The 20,267-nt window shown below is 41.7% G+C and overlaps 1 pseudogene; it reads right to left on the bottom strand.

Annotated features, from left to right (window-relative positions):
* Nucleotides 1-20,267, bottom strand: part of LOC115471343 — a 149,969-nt pseudogene that overhangs the window by 128,615 nt on the left and 1,087 nt on the right.

Raw genomic sequence — 20,267 nt, 5'->3', positions numbered from 1 at the left:
GGCACTTGGGTGCTGAATATCTGCAATTAACTGCATAAATGCCAACTCCGCCCTGGACTGTTCACAAAATTGGCGGTTATGGCTTTAACGGTTAATGGTTAAATGCATCTGTATAAGGGATAGCCCCACACAAGTGATTTAACTATGTAGGAACCTCTCCTGTCCAGTTAAATCACTTTGAATATCGACCCCATAATGTATAGGCTACCATCACAAGGGGAAGAGGTAACTATAGAGAGGATAAATATCATCTGAAGCAGGGGAAGACTGACCACTGGAACAATAGGGCAGTGCCCAAAGACCCACGGCAGTAGTGGGCCCAATCTCCTCTTCCATCTAATTTAATCAATTTTTAAATAGGTGATTAGGGGCCTAAGACCACTGTTGCCTCTAAGCTGACCAGGAGTCCTCCAACTGCATTGCTGAGAGTGGGGGATGCTGCTTTAATATTGTGTTTTCAATCGCTAGGTACAGGCAGGTTCCCTGGAGTCCTGCAGAGCTTGCCTGCCTCTTACTATTAAAGATGTGATAAGTGAAACAGCACCCCCATTGGCAGGACTATAGGTGGAAGACTCCCACTCAGCTTAGATGGAGAAGTGCCCATGAACCTTATTGCCCGAGGGCCCAGATCACTGTCAGTCCACCCTTGATCCAAAGCATAGCATGTAAAGGTCAGCTGTAGGATCCAGTAAAAGTAGAAAAATAATTGAATCTTTGTAAGAAGCCTTTCTCAGGCAATTGGCTAAGGAACTGACTTGCGGTGAGAGAACACTAGACTTGGTCCTGACAAATGGTAATAGTATCAAAACAGTTAAGGTTCAAGAGGTCATCATACCACATGGTTCAATATAAATACTGGATCATAACCAAGCTATACTGGAACAAAGGTCCTAGATTTTAAAAGAACTGACTTTGAGGAAGCCTTAACAAGAGTAAGGGATCTCAGAATTAGAGGAACTATGGACAGCAAAGAAAGAAACACTGAAGTACCAATATATCAGTTTGTCAGGATTGTTAGAATGAGGAAGAGAAGTTAAAGAACAATACGGCTCGGTAAGGAAGTAGGAGAAAAAATGAGAGCAAAAGGAATTGAATTCAGGAAATATAAGCACCCACAGAGGACCTAGACAAGCAAAATTACCAGAAGAAACAAAGAGAAAAGAAAGGCAATGAGGCCAGTAAACATCACAATAAAGAGGTAGTCTTCAGCATGCTGGTACAATTGAAAGTAAAACAAAGCCTTTTTATCATGATGGGGTTCATCCTAGAATACTGAAGTATAGCAATCTGTATTCAATAACGCACATTTGGTTTATTAACATACCTTTAAAACTTTCATGCATAAAAAAAATCAGTTTCAATTGTCACACCCTGCTAGTCAGTTTGCATGTGTGGGTCTTGCTTTGCTTGGCCTAGTGGATGGTGGACGGTGAATGGGTGGAGTTCCCTTCTGGAACAGGTCTGGCTTATTGCTACGGCAGGACAGCTTCTCAGGACAGATCTCTACAACAGTCTTTAGTTTTATTTACAAGAGAACAACCAACACTCTCTTTACACTTTGCCACTTGTACTTCAGGCAAGCCCCAAAATGTACCTGGCCCCAGTCCACTTCCTGGAACTATCTGTGCCAGCTGGCTTCACTATATTTTCAGATCATCTTGGGTATAGTCTATAATCCAGATTAAAACTGAATTAAACTTGACACAGTTCTCTCTGGCATGTCTTCTCATAACATTGATGTATATAACTATCTGGAATTCAAACAGCCCTTGTTCAACTCTGCAAACATAGGAAGAGACTAAGCGCCTCTTTTATCAAACTGCGCTAATAGCTCCCGGGGTGATAATGCCAACAAAGCCCATTCACTTTGAATGGGTTCCGTTGGCATTGCCATGAGGGAACCGCTGGCATAAGTTGATAAAAGAGGCCCTTAGTCTCTCTCTTTCTCTTATCTCACAACACCTGCACAGGAGTCCTAGCTTCCTTATCAAGCAGTCTGACTCTACAGCAGCCTCTATTCCATGCACTTTTTACCAGCAACTTTTCCTTTAACTTTCACTAACTGCTTTAAATATCACAGCCGGTATTATTTTCAGCAGCATTACATACGTTTCTCCCAACGAAGCTCACAGCTCTCAGGCTTCTACATAATGGTTTTCACCTTAACGACCAGCATGTGGCTCCATGCTCCAGTGCTTCTTTTCAACACAGCACTGCTTTGGCCCCTTTCACAGGTCTCTATCTTCCAGGGCTGGAGAAGATAGAGGGAGAATGGTCTCAGCCCTATTTTAATAGATAAAAAGAACCCTCCCACTTTCCCACAGCTAAGAGTTTTTTAAAAACTTTTATTCACAGAAAAAAAAACCTCAGTTCTCCTTTACTTCTTGCAATCCCAAAACCCATATCTTCTTCAGACATCATCATTTCTTGCAATCCCAAAACTCATATCTTATTCAGACATCATTACTCAGGGGAAAACAAACTGTGTCTATAACTCAGAGGTAGGGTAATGCTCTGTTTTCCCTTGGAGTGGCTGTCTCTCTCCTGCTGCTTAGCTAACTGCCTCCTCACTGCTGTACCTTCTGAGTCATGTCTCTTCCTTTCTTTCAGAAACATACTCATACCATACTCCTATTGGAATGTTTTGGTCAATTCCCAGCCTGCCCACAAGATCATCCCCTCAAGCTTGGGCTTCCCTGCATGACTGCTTCAGCCCAAGGAGGTTAGATTGAGAACAGGAGATGACACGAGCCTATCCAGCCCATTATGGGTCTGAAGCCAGTAAGGCGGAGCTTGCTGTCATTTTAGTTTACCCAAAACAATGGCAAACACTTATTAAAAAATAACGGACTGCCTATGCATGGTCCATATGTAAATAGTCTAAAGCTGTTCCAGTTGGATAGGAAGTGCCTTAAAAAGTGGAGAATAAGGGATTTTATTTTATTTATTTTTTTATTTGACAGCTTTTTTATTTATTTGAAAGCTTCTCATATTTAGATATAAATATCATGAAATAAAATTGAATATCCCTAAAACAGCTTAAAAAATTATTATAGGTGGTAGAAACAGCAGTAATAAACTTGTATTTTGTGCTCATTTTTCTACACTGTTCTATAGAATACAATAATCAATGGCCAGATCTCAGTGAGGATATCCTATTTCCTGATTAATTCATGTTAATTGTTGTTGTAATCTGTCTTGGGAAGCCTGGTGTTATAAAGATGGAATATACTGAAATTAAATTGAAGTAAAAATAAGCTCTCCTTTCATTGTGGCACATGGAATCTTATCTTCACCTCATCTGTTTTGTAGAAGTTCAAATTTTAGATACACAAATGGATTACTCTGTTTTGAGCATGTTTCAAGGACAAGTGGTTTTATAAGTCAAAATAATAAAATAAGTATTTGGGTTCATTCAGATATCTCATTTGTTGAAACATATCTAAATGGGCTATAAGCCTTTAATGCAGCCCATTGGTTTTCTTATATTTTGTTCTTGTGATGACTTATACTGTGCCAAAACTGAAAAATCGTATCTCTTCTATCTGGTCAATAACAAAAGGAGCTCATTGTGAACACTATCCACTCTAAAAGATTGTTTTGTGGCTGTGCATGAGGAATTATGATATTGCATATATAAGTGTGTGTTTTTGTTTCCAGTCATGCATCCAATGGTTATATAATCCTTTCAAGAAAGCCAGTTAATCATTTAACTTATTAATGGAATGTAACCACACAGGCATGGTATGGTCACATTTTCAATATTATAATACTAAAGCCCAGCTAAGGAACAGATTATTTTGAGTTAGTCTTCATTGGACCAAACTTGCTTTCTTTGTGCCATCACCATCCAGGTGGATAGGTAGTGCCTTAAAAGGTGGAGGATAAAGGATTTTTTTTTTTTACAAAAATTGACATTTATATCCCATATTATCTCAAGCAACCTCAGGTTCAATGTGGTTTACATTTGAAAATATAGTGAGACAGAATAATATAATTCAGTAACATCAGGGAAGCAAGTCAATGAACATGTCTGAAACATTTAACAAAGATGAGATTACCAAATATACCCATCTGGGCATTTAAAAGTTTATCCTTTAATGATTCCGCATGTTCAGAAATCATAGCCATAAGTATAGACAGTTAATCAAACATTAACACATGCACACACCAGAACAGGCATCCATACACACATTGCAAAAGTAAACAACAACTTCTACAGAACAACACAGTTTATTCCAAATTGTTTAAACACACTTAGGTTTTGCCTTTGTGTTTAACAAGCAATACCATGTACATGTAAGGTCTGGATAAACAAATTAAAAAAATCAAAGTTTAAAGCAAATGCCCATAATATGTAATACTTGGTAACAATAATGAAACAGCGATGGAATATTCACATAGCAGGCAGCCAACAGATTTATTTTCAACCGATCAGCTGTTGCATCCATGTTGTTTTTATTTGATCTCAATTACATGTTCAAACATGCTGGCTTATGCAGCTTATGGATGTACACAGAGAAAGTATCAGTTTAATCAGTTAGAGTACTAATTTGTTCTAAATCGTAATCAGTGTGTCATTTGGAGGGGCTGGGTATTTATCATAAAGCATATGGGAACAGACTTAAAGATCTCAATATAGTAACATAGTAAATGACAGCAGAAAAAGACCTGCATGGTCCATCCAGTCTGCCCAACAAGATAAACTCATATGTGCTACTTTTTGTGTATACCTTACTTTGATTTGTACCTGTCCTCTTCAGGGCACAGACCGTATAAGTCTACCCAGCACTATCCCCGCCTCCCACCACCGGCTCTGCCACCCAATCTCGGCTAAGCTCCTTAGGATCCATTCCTTCTGAACAGGATTTCTTTATGTTTATCCCACGCGTGTTTGAATTCCGTTACCGTTTTCATTTCCACCACCTCCCGCGGGAGGGCATTCCAAGCATCCACTACTCTCTCCATGAAAAAATACTTCCTGACATTTTTCTTGAATCTGCCCCCCTTCAATCTCATTTCATGTCCTCTCGTTCTACCGCCTTCGCACCTCCGAAAAGGTTCGTTTGTGGATTAATACTTTTCAAATATTTGAACGTCTGTATCATATCACCCCTGTTTCTCCTTTCTTCCAGTGTATACATGTTCAGGTCATCAAGTCTCTCTTCATACGTCTTGTAACGCAAATCCCTTACCATTCTCGTAGCTTTTCTTTGCACCTCTTCAATTCTTTTTACATCCTTCGCAAGGTACGGCCTCCAAAACTGAACACAATACTCTAGGTGGGGCCTCACCAACGACTTATACAGGGGCATCAACACCTTCTTTCTTCTGCTGGTCACACCTCTCTCTATACAGCCTAACAACCTTCTAGCTACAGCCACCGCCTTGTCACATTGTTTCGTCGCCTTCAGATCCTCAGATACTATCACCCCAAGATCCCTCTCCCCATCCGTACCTATCAGATTCTCCCCGCCTAACACATACATCTCCCGAGGATTTCTATTCCCTAAGTGCATCACTTTGCATTTCTTCGCATTGAATTTTAATTGCCAAACCTTAGACCATTCTTCTAGCTTCCTCAGATCCTTTTTCATGTTTTCCACTCCCTCCCGGGTGTCCACTCTGTTACAGATCTTAGTATCATCCGCAAATAGGCAAACTTTACCTTCTAACCCTTGGGCAATGTCACTCACAAATATATTGAACAGAATCGGTCCCAGCACCGATCATGGAAGAAAGGTGGGAGATAGGAGATATGTTAGAGATATTTAAATACCTATGCAGCATAAATGCACAGGAGGCAAGTCTCTTTCAATTGGAAGAAAGTTCTGGAAAGAGGGGGCATAGGATGAAGGTGAGAGAGGATAGACTCATAAGTAACCTGAGGGAAATACTTCTTCACAGAAAGAATGGTGAATTTGTGGCACAGCCTCCCGGTGGAAGTGGTGGAGATGAAAACAGTATCTAAATTCATGAGAGCTTGGGACGAGTACATAGGATCTCTAAGGAAGAGATAGGGAGAGTAGATGGCATGGATAGGCAGGCTGGAAAGGCCATATGGTCTTTATCTGCCTACATTTTTACATTTTTCTACATTTCTATGTTTCTTTAATAATCACAACTGTTCTGTTTCAGGGCAAAAACCATTCTTATGTAGTTGATCAGCTTTAAGCTTGGGACCTGTTCCTTGTGCAATATATAACCGAGGATCTAGCTTTATCTTCCTGGTTTCTTTCATTAGAGTATAGAAATGTACCAGCAAAATTTCTTCCTTAGCTAAAGGAAGATTTTTCAATGAATTCTTCACACAACAGGAGATGGTGAAAAGGAATGTTGAGGTTCACTGTGGCAAGACAAGTCACTCTAAATTCTATGAAAACAACCCACAGAAAGAGAGGAAATTTTATTATAGGGTATCCAACAACAGTGAATAGTGTGCCTTTAAAATAAGCACCGCATGCAAATACAAATGAACAAACTTGCACCTGTTGCAAGCCAGCCATAAATGTATCCACATACTCTATATAAGTGCTTACTCTGTATGCACATACTGTACGAATAACATGCACGTATCCGAACTCCATCCCAGGTACACCTATGAATGGATAAGTGTATACATACAGTCTTTACTGTCAGCATTTGTACTTATGCATATGTATATAGCCATACAATTTTAGAAAAGTCCTTTTGACACTTCTAAATCAAGCTTTATAGGTAGAAAAGCCTTCCAAAACTGGCCTCCTAAGTCTTTAGCTTCCCCTGTGATGGGCAGTGATAGATTAATGGAGTACTAACCTAAGCCAAATCTAAGCAGTGGCTTTTTCCATGTGACAAGTGCTGAACTGGCTCCTAGTAGGACCTGAAGCTCAGTAGGTTGCAGGAGCGGTACAGGTAAAGGCTGACTGGAGTCCCACAGAAAGAGATTACTAAAACTCCCCAGTATCCATTTGCAGGGAAGAAGAGAGAGTTTAATGAAGGTGGAGCCTCCACTATATTTTTCCTCAAAATAAACATGCTGTCCTGTGCTCAGGGACAGAACCCCTCCTGCATATGCAGCACTGTGAACGGTGGCAGGAACCTTCTTCAATTTGTCATCCAAACGCAGGCCTGAGCTATCCAGAAAGGCAGAACACAGAAGTCTCCGTAACATAAAACAGTCATTTCATTATAAAGACCACAAAGAAAATAAGCACTGATCTTGCCCTCACAACTAACTCTGTAATATTCAGCTCAGTCTCCAAAGTATCCTCTTGAGGTAGATCCACATGATAGATGCCATGAGGTGACCCAATAAATAGAAAACTGAGCAAGAACATGGTTATGCTGTGAGTCCCTATGCCCAGCGAAGCACAGATGAGACAAGCTCGGACCAGAGCTCTGCAGGACGGCCGGACAATCCCCTGGAGCGACCCCTTTCCCCAGGGGGTTGAGGCCCCAGGACCAGGGGCCAAAAGGACTTCCGAACTCCAACCGGGAGTGGTCAGATGACAGGCAATAGTAGAGGCATGCAGCAAACAAAGAGGTGGTCTGGAGTCAGGCAATGGTCAAGGCAGGCAGCAAAGAAGTAGTCAAGATTCAGGCAATGGTCAAGGCAGGCAGCAAACAAAGAAGTGGTCAGGATTCAGGCAATGGTCAAGGCAGGCAGCAAACAAAGAAGTAGTCAGAATTCAGGCAATGGTCAAGGCAGCAAACAAAGAAGTGGTCAGGATTCAGGCAATGGTCAAAAGCAGCAAACAAAGAAGTGGTCAGGCTTCAGGCAATGATCAAATCCGCAAAACTCCATGAACTCCACCAAAGTAGAAGCTGAAGCAAACTGATGACAGTGTTCTGTTCTTAAATAGTCCTCTCATCAGGAGATCCCTGCCACAGCTGACAGGTGAGGAACCTCATTGGGCACAACCATAGGAATATGCCTCTCAAGATGGCTGCCCCTCAGGAACCGATGCAGATGCTCTTCTCAAGATGGCTGACCTTCAGGAACTGATATTAATGAGCCTCTCAAGATGGCCACCCCTCAGATGAACCTCTCAATATGGCCGCCACCAGGAGCAGCAAGGTAGGAGTGTAACAAACATGGAGATGAGAAGGTCAGAGGTCAATACCTAATATCATCATTGTTCAGTGACAGGTTAAGAACTGCACTTTAGCATTCTTTCAGCCACAAACTCACCCATTAAACAGATCCAGTACAATTTTAGAAGGCTGAGAGTTTATCATGGCCTTTTAGAAGAACTAGCCAAGAATACTGATGGATCTATGGCAATAACAAAAGAAATTATTACATTGAAAAAGGGGCATATGGAATAGAGTATGTAACAAAGAAGTTTAATAGCTTATCCAAGCAATGAATGCAGGGAAAAGAAAATAGAACCTTACATTCATAAAGATACTTCACTGTACCTTTTTTTCAGCAAATTTGTTGTTACTCAAATACAATCTTATTTAACAGATAAAGACCATTTGGTGCATTGTTTTACAAAGACTTAATGATTTAATAATTGAACCTCAAAAGCCAGATCCTTGACAGCAGTGTCACCATGATGGATGAGAATTGGCAATGTAACGCTAACAGGTGAGAAAACCCAAATGCGTGATCCTTCTGCAATATAGAGCAATCCTTCCCGAAGGTCAGCTGTCATACCTCAGTCAAGAAAGAGAGCGGAACACATTCAGAATACTGAGCTGAATATCAAACCCTTAGATTAATGCACTGAAGTATACAATCCCCCTTCCCCTACCCAGGAAATAAGAAACACAAAATCTATGAATAAAAGTGCTAGGAAAAATTATATCTATCTATCTATCTATCTATCTATCTATCTATCTATCTATCTATCTATCTATCTATCTATCTATCTATATGATCAATTAGGAAACCTCATTATGTAACTGCTTACTTCCAGCTCTGTTAAAGCTTGGTAATTTCAGAAAGTCAAGCAATGCAGAGCTATAGGTATGGAATTAGAGAGGGAAGTTTCAAATCAGCATTATATATAGTCACAGATTTATTTGTATATTATAGTTTGTCATGTTATGTTTTACTTTTTATCCTAGTTTCCTATTATAGCTGCCTGTCATTCTTCCCCTGTAAATGTGTCTTACCCGCTCAGGGTTCATGCAAAAATATTAAATAACACAGGTGAATCTTCAAACTTGTATATTTCTTTATATCCCCTCACAATACACACAGATACACACGCACACAATTAACTTTTAAAATTTAATATGAATTTAAAAAATCTACAGGGTCCTTTTACTAAGCCATGCTAAAAATTGGCCAGCAGTAGTTTGTGTGTGGGTTTCCCACGTGCTCTGGCCACTTTCTAGAGCAGCTCTAAAATGGCCAAATTTCAATTGTTTCCATTAATGGCCATGCACTAATTTCCAAATTAGTGTGTGGCCATTACAGCTTGAGCCCTTACTGCCTCCTATTTAGTAGGCGGTAAGGGCTCGCGTGCTACTTGTGTGGTAATTGGCTCCCGTGCTGCCCAATTACCGCCGGGAATGCCTACTCCCCACCCCTCATACTAAAAAATACTACTACTGCAGGGTGCTTAGGCGTGCCCAGCGGCAGTGCTGTTTTGCCATGCAGTACCCTACCACATCTTCAGAAAATGGCCCCACCATTTATATTATTAGATTTATTTTACATGAATGAGAAAATGTCATGTAATGTTATGTTATATTGTCATGAACTCAAGGAAGACGAGCCCTCGGACAGCAGCTGGAAAATTGAATGCGGCAGGTGAGTCAGACTAGACACTACACTAGGCAGAGTACTAGGCTAGGCAATAACCAGGAACAAGGCTTGACTCTGACAGAAACCAGGAACAGACCTTGGCTGGAGCAGGAACCAGGAGCAGAGCCGAGGTCCTCTTCTTCTGGCGCAAGGCTTCGCTCTGTTTGTGAGTCTGACATCCTGCTGGCTGATCTGCAAGGCTTCGTTCTGTTTTTGTGAGTCTGACGTCCTGCACGTACAACATGCAGGACGTCAGACTCACAAACAGAATGAAGCCTTGCGCCAGAAGAAGAGGACCTCAGCTGGTGGGGGTTGGGGTCCCCCGCCAGCAAAGGTAGCCCACAGCGATGTCAGGAGAGGGTTGGCAGCAGGAGGGGGGTCAAGAGAGTCATCAGCAGGGGGGTCCAGGGCCAAATCTATGGGGGCCCAGGCCCCCTTGGCCTCATGTACCTATGCCACTGAAAGTTCCATAGGTTACAATGTAACTTTGTAAGTCTAAGTACTTTGAAAATGATCCTCATAGTAACCTATGGAAATTTGTAGGTCTGAGTGCTTTGAAAGTGAGCCCTATGGTCTCCTTTATCTTGACGTATGAAGAGGTGGTCAGCAACACCCTATCATATGTTGACTTGGCTGTACATTCTAATAGCAGAAGACTCTTTTGGTATTAAGAACATAAACATTGCCATACTGAGACAGACTGAAGGTCCATCAAGCCCAGTATCCTGTTTCCAACAGTGGCCAAATCAGGTCACAAGCACCTGGCAAGATCCCAAAAGAGCAAAACAAATGGGATTTTGTATCTTGCTGCAACAATCTCTATGTATTACTTTTGCTTTGTGCATAAGCAAAAACCAGCTTGCTTTCTGGGAATGGTACTACAAAACATAATGAGAAAAGTAATCTCCCAAAGCCTTCGTGAATGTGATGTATATGTACATTGCCACATAGAGCAATATGTAATTTATACCATCCTACTCCCAGTGACTTTTTATTTGTAGAGGATGTCAATATAGACTTTCTAAAACATACAAAACAAATCAAGCAGATGCCTAGTCTGGCAGCAGGAAAAGTAAATTACTTTTTTTTTTTTTTTTGGGGGGGGGGGGGGGGGGGAGAGGGATAGGGGCAATGAGTAAGGCCTTTTGTTTTCCAGACAGAGAGATTGTTTTTTGCCCTCTTAAAAATAAATGTTGAATCTTTTCTCTCATTGCATACATCTTACAGCAAAAGTTAGAAAAAGAAGAAATTGCTTTGTACCAGTGATGCACTCTTTGATCCAGAAGGCTTCCACACACATCATCTCTTCCATTGTTCTGAGCTCGCTTCTGTAAAGATAATTTTGCTGTGAGAGCCACAAGATGGGATCTGTAGAGTGCTCTGACAATGAAAACTCCCATTACTGTTTGAAGGCATGGTATCATCGGAAAATATTGTTTTTTTTTGTTTGTTTGTTTTTCGTTACCTGGCTTAGGCTGGGTGGTAATATTTACAACAGCCATTAGACCAACTCCTTCTGAATTTCTTGCAGATACTGGGCACCTAGAAAGAGATATAAGGGACACTAACTAACAGACAGGCTAGAATGCTGTACTTCTTTCATATGCTGCTTACAGCACCAGATTACAGAATTCATTTTCAGGAATCCGAAGGCAAATCCTTTGAAAACCTTGTGATGACTTGTGTGTTTGTACCTTGCTAATTTCAAGAGAGCTGTGATGCAGAAGGTTTAAATTGGATATAATGCAAACATAAATTTAAAATTCAATTAACAACCTTCTGCAAAGCAATTTGGTGCAAGGAACAATCTTGTACAAAAAATACTGCATATTCTAAAGCTGCACAGAAAGCAATGTAGAACTTCTACATACCTCTCAAACCCATCCTAAGACTAAGAACAGACAGAATCATGTTCTATTAGTTTAGCTCCTACTTTCCTGTGGTTTGGCTATAGCTCTTCACAAGTGCAGACTGGGACCTGCTGCTTATAGCCCTGTCTCCTACTCATACATAAATGCTGGAGATAGACTGAAGAAGGGGCGATCAAGGAGGACAAAGCCGTAGCGGAGAAATTAAATGAATTCTTTGCTTCGGTCTTCACCGAGGAGGATTTGGGGGGGACACCGGTGCCGGAAAGAATATTTGAAGCGGGGGAGTCGGAGAAACTAAACAAATTCTCTGTAACCTTGGAGGATGTAATGGGTCAGTTCAGCCAGCTGAAGAGTAGTAAATCACCGGGACCTGATGGTATTCATCCCAGAGTATTAATAGAACTAAAAATGAACTTGCGGAGCTACTGTTAGAAATATGCAATCTGTCCCTAAAATCGAGTGTAGTACCGGAAGACTGGAGGGTAGCCAATGTTACTCCGATTTTTAAGAAGGGTTCCAGAGGAGATCCGGGAAATTATAGACCGGTGAGTCTGACGTCGGTGCCGGGCAAGATGGTGGAGGCTATTATTAAGAATAAAATTGCAGAGCATATACAAAAACATGGACTGATGAGACAAAGTCAGCACGGATTTAGTGAAGGGAAGTCTTGCCTCACCAATCTAATGCATTTTTTTGAGGGGGTAAGCAAACATGTGGACAATGGGGAGCCGGTTGATATTGTATATCTGGATTTTCAGAAGGCGTTTGACAAAGTGCCGCACGAAAGACTCCTGAAGAAATTGCAGAGTCATGGAATCGGAGGTAGGGTATTATTATGGATTAAGAACTGGTTGAAAGATAGGAAGCAGAGAGTAGGATTGCGTGGCCAGTATTCTCAGTGGAGGAGGGTAGTTAGTGGGGTCCCGCAGGGGTCTGTGCTGGGTCCGTTGCTTTTTAATGTATTTATAAATGACCTAGAGATGGGAATAACTAGTGAGGTAATTAAATTCGCCGATGACACAAAATTATTCAGGGTCGTCAAGTCGCAGGAGGAATGTGAACGATTACAGGAGGACCTTGCGAGACTGGGAGAATGGGCGTGCAAGTGGCAGATGAAGTTCAATGTTGACAAGTGCAAAGTGATGCATGTGGGTAAGAGGAACCCGAATTATAGCTACGTCTTGCAAGGTTCCGCGTTAGGAGTTACGGATCAAGAAAGGGATCTGGGTGTCGTCGTCGATGATACGCTGAAACCTTCTGCTCAGTGTGCTGCTGCGGCTAGGAAAGCGAATAGAATGTTGGGTGTTATTAAGAAGGGTATGGAGTCCAGGTGTGCGGATGTTATAATGCCGTTGTATCGCTCCATGGTGCGACCGCACCTGGAGTATTGTGTTCAGTACTGGTCTCCGTATCTCAAAAAAGATATAGTAGAATTGGAAAAGGTACAGCGAAGGGCGACGAAAATGATAGTGGGGATGGGACGACTTTCCTATGAAGAGAGGCTGAGAAGGCTAGGGCTTTTCAGCTTGGAGAAGAGACGGCTGAGGGGAGATATGATAGAAGTGTATAAAATAATGAGTGGAATGGATCGGGTGGATGTGAAGCGACTGTTCACGCTATCCAAAAATACTAGGACTAGAGGGCATGAGTTGAAGCTACAGTGTGGTAAATTTAAAACGAATCGGAGAAAATGTTTCTTCACCCAACGTGTAATTAGACTCTGGAATTCGTTGCCGGAGAACGTGGTACGGGCGGTTAGCTTGACGGAGTTTAAAAAGGGGTTAGATAGATTCCTAAAGGACAAGTCCATAGACCGCTATTAAATGGACTTGGAAAAATTCTGCATTTTTAGGTATAACTTGTCTGGAATGTTTTTACGTTTGGGGAGCGTGCCAGGTGCCCTTGACCTGGATTGGCCACTGTCGGTGACAGGATGCTGGGCTAGATGGACCTTTGGTCTTTCCCAGTATGGCACTACTTATGTACTTATGTATGTACTAATCTATTATAAATAAGACAATCCAGCTCATTTTCGAAAGAGAAAGGTGCCCATCTTCCGACACAAATCGGGAGATGGGCATCCTTCTCTCAGGGGCACCAGAATCAGTATAATCAAAAGCTGATTTTGGGCGTCCCCAACTGCTTTCCATCACCGGGACGGCCAAAGTTCCAGGGGGCATGTCGGAAGGGTAGCGAAGGCGGGACAGGGGTGTGCCGGGGCATGCTTAAGAGATGGGCGCCCTCGGCCCATAATGGAAAAGAGAAGGGCGTCCCTGGCGAGAATTTGGTCCGCTTTATTTGGTCCCTTTTTTTCAGGTCCAAGTCCCAAAAAAGTGCCCGAACTGACCAAATGACCACTAGAGGGAATCGGAGATCACATCCCCTGACTCCCCCAGTGGTCACTAATCCCCTCCCACCCTCAAAAAAACCACTTTAAAAGCTTTTTTTGCCAGCCTCTATGCCAGCCTCAAATGTCATACTCAGGTCCATCGCAGCAGTATACAGGTCCCTGGAGCAGTTTTAGTGGATGCAATGGACTTCTGGCAGGTAGACCCAGGCCCATCCCCCCCACCACCTGTTACACTTGTGGTGGAAAATGGGAGCCCTTCAAAACCCACCCGAAACACACTGTACCCACATCTAGGTGCCCCCCTTCACCCCTTAGGGCTATGGTAGTGGTGTATAGTTGTGGGGAGTGGGTATTGGGGGGGGGGGGCTTTGGAGGGCTCATCACCCAAGGTAAGGGAGCTATGCACCCGGGATCAATTTGCGAAGTCCACTGTAGTGCCCCCTAGGGTGCCCGGTTGGTGCCCTGGCATGTGAGGGGGACCAGTGCACTACGAATCCTGGCCCCTCCCATGACCAAATGCCTTGGATTGGTTCATTTTTGAGACTGAGATGGGCGCCATCGGTTTCTATTATGGCCAAAAACCGATGGCGCCCATCTCTAACATTGACCTAAATGTTCAGATTTGGGCGCCCCCAACCGTATTCTCGAAACGAAAGATGGACGCCCATCTCGTTCGAAAATACAGTTGGCCCCACCCCTGCACGGCGCCGTCCTCGGAGATGGGCGCCCTTAGAGATGGGCATCCCTGGTTGAAAATGCCCCTCAATGGGACCTTGATAATCTGTCCATGCTGATATTCTCCTTGTGCTCTGTCTGAGATCATTCCATCTCAGCACAATACACATTAACTCAGAAAACAATCCATTTTATTGTATTGAGGTGATCTTCATTAACACATTAAGACGTGTTATTTTAAAGTCATGAATTTTCAGAGGCTTTTTACATTTTTGTCAGGTTTAGCAAATTCCTTCTACCTTACTGACACTGAAGATTCTTTTGGAAGTCATTTAGTTTCATCCCTACACCACTCACAGTTAAACCAAATCTATAGTAATCATTCCTTTTCTTTGTTTTGAATTTTAAGTTCTGCTCCAACCAACAGGCCCATTTTGCCGCTAGTGCTCTCCAAGTGATTCTGGTTTGTGTCCTGTAAGAACAGCAGCTCATCCCTGCAATCTGTGCCTAGCATCAGTATTTCCCATTTTAAAAAGCCATCTTCATATTGATACTCTTGAGAGAGAGAGAGAGAGAGAGAGAGAGAAGCACAACAGTGCTAGACTGAACAGTAACACAGGATCCTTCAGTACTGGGATCAGGGCAACCATAAGGGGAACATGATGGAAAGGGAGAGTTGCCAATATTCTTTTGACCATGAAAAGCCAATAAAAGTGAAAAGGAGCTTCACATTTGAATGAGTAATAAAATTAACATAGCTAAATCCTACAAGTGCCCTCTAATCAGCCAGACCCGGATATTTTCTACACACGTGCATTAGCAGAGAATTGGTCTCATTTAAAACTAATAGGGGACTGGTGGCACAGTGAATGGGTGCCCAAATATTTAGAATTATGAGAACAAACGTTTAAAGAGTTTGGGGGATTTTACTTTTTCTATAGTGGAGGTTCCAGAATCCCCACACATTTCAGCACCAGTTAGAATAATAATCCAGGACCCTATATTCAAAAACATTTAGCTAAGAAGGAGAGGCTCATGCTGGGTTAAACCTCACTAAGCTGTCTGTCCACCAATATTTAGCGGCACTTAAGCAGGTAGTGCCACTGAATATTTTCCTTGACTGCCCCAATACTATCTGATTAGCACTGGGGCGGTCCAGGGATGGAGTCAGGGCAGAGTTAGTAGTAAGCTAGGCAGTGGCACTATTCAGCCCGCTAACCAATTTTCCTAATGTGGTAGAAGGCTGAATATTGGTTAAAAAATGTGTCTGATCATACTCCCAAATCCCTCTCCTCCAAGAGTTTCCCCTCCTATATCTACAGATAAGACTGTCTCCACTCCTAACCCCCCCCCCCACACACACACACACACACTTCTCACAAGACAGTCTGTCCTCCTGAAGACTCTCATGTGATCTTACCCTCCCTCCTAAATCCCTCCCCCAGGAACAGCCTGTATCCTAGTCCTCCACCCCTCATCCCTTTGTAGCCCCCCTCCCCAGCCTACCTTAGGATCCTTGATGGTCTAGCCGGTAGTTGGGGTAGTAGCAATCCCCATTAGCGCCTGCCTTTTGTGGCTTTGAGTTCAAAATGTCTGTCATGACCTCTAGTGGCAGTACCACGACACTACCACTAGAGATCACAGCAGCCATTTTGAATTCAGAGACTGCATGAGCAGGAGCCAATGAGGATTGCTCCTGCCCCAACTAACCATTAGATCAGCAGGAGCCCTAAGGTAGGACCAGGGGGTGAAGGGGTTTCTAGGATAGGGGCTACTTGTGGGAGGGAGGAGGTCAGCAAGCAGGGTAAGATCATGTGGGAGGGGCCTAGAAGGGGGCAATTTTCTGGAGGGGAGAAGTTGGAAAGAGCTAATTTTATATTCATCCCGCTACCCGGTTTGCTAATTAGGCAGCAGGCTGAATATTGCACCTGGCTGGCTGTATTCTGGACATGGCCAGAGCACACACAGAGCCCCAATATTCAGTGCTTGTATCCGCATAGATACCACCACCAGCTGAATATTATCTCACAGACCATTCCAGAACTATTGGCATAACAAAGGTCACAACTGAAAGGCCTTTGTATAGCTGCATAACACAACCCATGTATGTGACCATCTCTGGTTCTATATGTTCTTCACTTAGATGAGCATTCAGTTGTAGAAAATACTAAGTATTAAACCTGCAGTGATTGCTGACCTATACATTTCTAAAGAGAAATACTGTACCTATAAGCTGTTCCAAGTACTGTGAAGTAGATGGTATAGCTCTGCTCTTTCACAGGAGCTTCCCTGGTAAGCATCTCATCCTCATTCCACAGGTGAAGCACATAGCCAGTCGAGGGACCATCGGTAAACATGGGAGGGAGCCATCTGACAAAAGACTGAGAAAGGACTGGGGCTTTCAACTGTAACCATTTCAGGTACAAAGGACGGGGCTGAAGAAAAGTTCCAAGTTAAGCTAATTAACTTCTAGGGATGCTACAATCTCTCATCAATCATTTCTGCTTTTTAATCATTTAAAGGAAATTTTATAAATGACCAGAATGCTGAACAGTTTTAAATGTGCTCAAGTAAGTGTTATGTTTTCCTGGTGCCTTTATTTATGCATTTACACACTACAGCAATTTTATAAACAAGTAGATGTTTATAAAATTGCTGTAGTGTGTAAATGCATAAAATAAAGGCACCCGAAAAACATAACATTTTTATACAAAATGGGCTAGATTCTATATATGGTGCCTGAAAATTCTGCACAGAAAAAATATACGCTTAGGCGTATTCTGTAAATTTAGCCTAAATTTTATACAATAGGCTAAATTTCTGCGCAGTATATAAAATACGCCAAGCACCTCTTCACACAACCAAATTTAGTCATGGCCATTTACGCCACGTTTTACTTGACATAAATCCTGACACCAAAATTAGGTGCAGAGTGGGTATATTCTATAACAACGCACATAGATTTTCAAGACACCCATGCCCATGGCCATGCCCCCTTTTCAATTATGAGACTTAGAATTTAGTCATGCCACATTACATAATACACTAAGGGCCCTGTTTACTAAGCCATGCTGTAGGTGCATTAACTTTTTCCCATGGGGTAGTGGGAGGGAGGGTTAGTGGGGTTGCAAGGGGGGGATGATAGAATTTGGAGCATCTGTTGGTAGCAAGCAGAAGTCTTAAGGGGGAGACAAATTTTTAGGTGATAATTATTAATGCATTTAAACTGCATAGAGATGGGGGGGGGGGGGGGAGTACCTGCTTCATCTCATAGCCCACCAGATATGAGACTCAGAAAAGGTAGAAGGCAGATGATGCCTTTGAAAATATAGAGAGCCCATCTTTTTAAAAAGCCAAAGAGACTGAATAGAATCGGCAGGCCTCAGAAATAACTGCACCTCCACCTGGAGTGTAGGAGTATGCCTAGTGGTTAGTGCATGAAGCCCCTTCTCCAAAAACTATACTGGTTACTGATCCAGGCATGTATAGCCTTCAAGATTTGTTGTCTGGCAGACAGAATAATCTTTGGCCTAACACCAGGCTACATGATCAAACTAACTGATTTACCAATTAGAAATACAAATAGATCAGTGAGATTGTACCTAACCCATCACTTCCCAGAAGTAAGGGCCTGAAATATAAATAAACATATGCCTCCAGCTTCTCCTTTTTACGCACCAAGCGATGGAATACATTGCCAAAAGACCTTACACTCATGGACAATTACCTAAACATCTGAAAAAAAAACTTGAAGACCCACCTTTCCATAAAGTTCATCCCCAAGGAACCAACTTAAAACATCCAGACTACCGAAACACAATTAGTCACAAAAATGGACAGCAATAATACAAAACTCATCGCTCAAACTGTCCCACACGCCTATCACATTCTACTACACTACCACAACAAAATCATATGCTAAGCCCACACAAAGCATAATTACAGCCTTTCTATTCAAACTGTCATGAATCTCCTACAGTATCTCAATAGTCCCACATAAACTGTTACCATGGAACATGGACTATGTAATCTATAACCAATTGTACTGTGCACTCTGTAACCAATTACTATGGAATCTGTAACCATCTCTCCGGAACCATGTAAGCCACATTGAACCTACCAACAGGTGGGAAAATGTGGAAAACAAATGCAATAAATAAATAATTTAAATAAATACATCTATTTTATGAAAATGGCCCTATGAAGCCTTTTTAACTTGCCTGTTTTAGAAAATATTCTGCATTAATATGCTACACTGCATATATGAATCTCATCAGCTCATTATTGGGGACTTTTAATAAACATTCTAGCAGTACTGCAAAGTGTACTTTTGCAAAATCACAAGGTAAAACGTGCAAAATTCTAAAATGTTGGCATTTTTATGTTCATGTGGGTATTTTGTACATTCTTATGCATGAAGCCCACTTTGAAAAGCAATTTCAATTTTTAGTACATTGACTTCAACTAGCTTAAATTTAGACACTCAACTCTCATCACTTTTCAAAGGAGCTAATTTAGGATTTTAATTCACAATTTGATTCCAAACCCTCTGAAAACTGGCCCATTATTTCTTATCTGTTAATTAAGTACAGCTGGGGAAGACTTATAAACTATTTCTACAATTAATAATTCTGGCCTCTATTAAAGCATTTACTGTTGAATTAGGATATTTTAATACTTCTTAGAGCACTTACAAGAGAAGATTTATTCTCCCATTTTAACTTTTTTATTAAAATGAAAAACTAATTAAAACTCAACTCATACTAGACTTCTGGACAGTAGCACTGCTGTTTACAAGTTTTATGTTTATGTTTTATTCACAATCTTTGAAATACTGCTTTTTTCAAGAGTTGGTCTGCGGGGTTTACAATTAAAACTCATAAGAACGCAAGAACATTGATAGGAAAAAACAGCACAATCACCCTTATAAACATGGAAAGAGAGAAGTTGGAAAGGAGGTTTGGGATCGAGATTGCTCAGTAGTTCCCCAGACTTACTGTCCTGAATTACGACCTAAGTGGTCTATAAACTAGCTCAAAACAGTATGTTTTTAAATGGGATTTGAATTTTGGGAAAGAAAGTTCTGGCCTAGTGTACTTGGCTAGGTCATTCCATAATTTTGGAGCCAGGTAAAAGAAGGCAGATGCTCTAGTACTTTCATAATGGGACTGTTTAGGCGCAGGGAGAGTGAGCCGGTGTACTTGAATACTGAACATGGATACTAGAAAAGGATGGTATGGTCAACTGCAGTTAGAAAAGTTACAGAGGACTCCACCCAAGATCCATCTGACCCTGAAAACATACGCAATGAAAGGGTGAAGTCCTGTCATATTGCTGGCTGGAATTGGGGTGGACTGTGAGAATGCAGCATTAGCAAAAGAGACCAGGGACACACATAATGTGCATTGACAGATATTCAAATACACATTCAATATAAAATATTTGTACTGCAACAATGAATTTTAAATATTCATAGGCCTCAAACATGTAGCATTTGTGATGAGTGGTCTCATCAAATCTGCAAAGATGCTGTTCTGTCAGTAACCAATAGAAGAAATGTTTGTTTAATAAAATAATCCCAAGCCTATAAAATGAACATTTAATGAATCAGGCTTACCATTAAGATCTA

The sequence above is a fragment of the Microcaecilia unicolor genome, chromosome 5, assembly GCF_901765095.1.
Source record: "Microcaecilia unicolor chromosome 5, aMicUni1.1, whole genome shotgun sequence".
NCBI lineage: Eukaryota > Metazoa > Chordata > Amphibia > Gymnophiona > Siphonopidae > Microcaecilia > Microcaecilia unicolor.
This window is presented reverse-complemented; position numbering and strand designations above follow the sequence as displayed.